This window comes from Schistocerca gregaria, unplaced genomic scaffold (assembly GCF_023897955.1).
Source record: "Schistocerca gregaria isolate iqSchGreg1 unplaced genomic scaffold, iqSchGreg1.2 ptg000362l, whole genome shotgun sequence".
Lineage (NCBI taxonomy): Eukaryota > Metazoa > Arthropoda > Insecta > Orthoptera > Acrididae > Schistocerca > Schistocerca gregaria.
Window position 1 is genome coordinate 2,072,746 of NW_026061819.1, and position 2,009 is coordinate 2,074,754.

Consider the following 2,009-nt stretch of genomic DNA (forward strand, 5'->3'; position numbering starts at 1 on the left):
TCTTCTGCTGTATTTCTTTTCCCCCATTCTTGTCAATTGTGCCCCTATGCTCTCCCTAAAACTCTGTACAATCTCTGGTTTAGTCAGTTTATCCACGGTCCCATCTCCTTAAATTCTCCCCTTTTCGCAGTTTCTTCAGTTTTAATCTGCAATTCATAACCAATAGATTGTGGTCAGAGTCCACATCTACCCCTGAAAATGCCTTACAATTTGTCGGCCTGAGTGGCCGAGCGGTTCTAGGTGCTACAGTCTGGAACCGCGCGACCGCTACTGTCGCAGTTTCGAATCCTGGCTCGGGCATGGATGTGTGTGATGTCCTTAGGTTAGTTAGGTTTATTTATTTCCGATTTCTAGGGGACTGATGACCTCAGATTTTAAGTCCCACTGTGCTCAGAGCCATTTGAACCTTATTTTTTGTCATTAAAATTTAAAACCTGGTTCCTAAATCTCTGTCTTACCATTATATAATCTATCTGATACCTTCTAGTATCTCTAAGCTTCTTCCATGTATACAATCTTCTTTCATGATTCTTGAACCAAGTTATATTCCCTCATAGGGGGAAATATTTGAAATATTAGAATTATTAGAATTATTTAGAATTTTTGTAAATATTTCTCGCCGTCGTTTACGAGAGCCTGGAAAATTTTGATGGTGACAATGTAGTTCGGAATATTTAAACAATTGTGGCGCTTTTTTATCCCAATTGTGCAAGGAATTCCATCAACATAACTCACCAAGCGTTATTACACTGTTGAAAATCCTTTTCATCAACCTCATAGCACTGTGCGACCACACCTCCAACCACTTCGCGAGGCTGGCCATTTCGCCTATTTCTTCATGCGGAGGCTGCACTACTCCCACTCAGGTCCATGACTGGCTACTGGCAGAGCGGAAGTTGCACTAATCCCTAAACAAAAGCTTCAGCTGGTGGCAAAGTTTCGATATTTGATACCTGAGAAATTCCTGTTGAAGCACATGCTCTCTCTCTCTCTCTCTCTCTCTCTCTCTCTCTCAAGCAGTCACGTCATGTAGTGTGACACTGCCAGGACTGTACGCACCGTTGGTCATGGTTGGTTAAAACCACAAACAAAGCAGCATTTACCTAGTAAACCCCAGGTGTGCATGTCTTGGAAATATTCCCGCACTCTATCAGACTGATTGAGTAATTAATTACATCGGTACCCTTTTTGTGGACAGTTTTTCCTTGCTTCCTATTGGTGGATAATAGAACTGGAATATTTGATGGGATGTTATCCTACAACCTCCCAGCCGGCCGGAGTGACCGAGCGTTTCTAGGCGCTTCAGTCTGGAACCGCGCGACTGCTACGGCCGCAGGTTCGAATCCTGCCTCGAGCATGGATGTGTGTGATGTCCTTAGGTTAGTTAGGTTTAAGTAGTTCTAAGTTCTAGGGGACTGATGTCCTGAGCTGTTAAGTCCCATAGTGCTCACAGCCATTTTTACAACCTCCCAGTATGCAAACCCTACTGTTATTTTTTTCACTTGCCTCCTATCGGTCGATACTAGTACAGTTACGTCATTTGGTAGAAAGTCCATTAAGTTGAAGGTAACTGAAAATTTCGAAGTTCAGTTCAGTTGCACGCTATGTCTATAAACAATCTGTGGAGAGTTTGTACTGGTGCTATAATGAGATGGAGATGGAGGAGAACGAGAAGGAAGGGTCTACTGCCTGATATGATAGAGACAACAGCAAATACCACTGAAAGACAGATCACTGTGACGTATTGAGAAGCACTAAACCTGACACACTTAAACCACCTCCTGATCGTCCACACACAGCGCACCTGTCCCCTAGTAAACCGCCATTGCCAACGCTCAGAGGCCAGAGAAAACTGTAGCAGCCATGGATGTGCGTGTATACCAGAATGCACCATCCAAGCCATGCGCGGAGTCCAGGGATAATTGAGTTGTAGGACTTCGTATTTCATCAATGCGTTCAGGACCAACACTTGGCAGTGATCAATACTGAATTGCTCAATTGGCCATGGA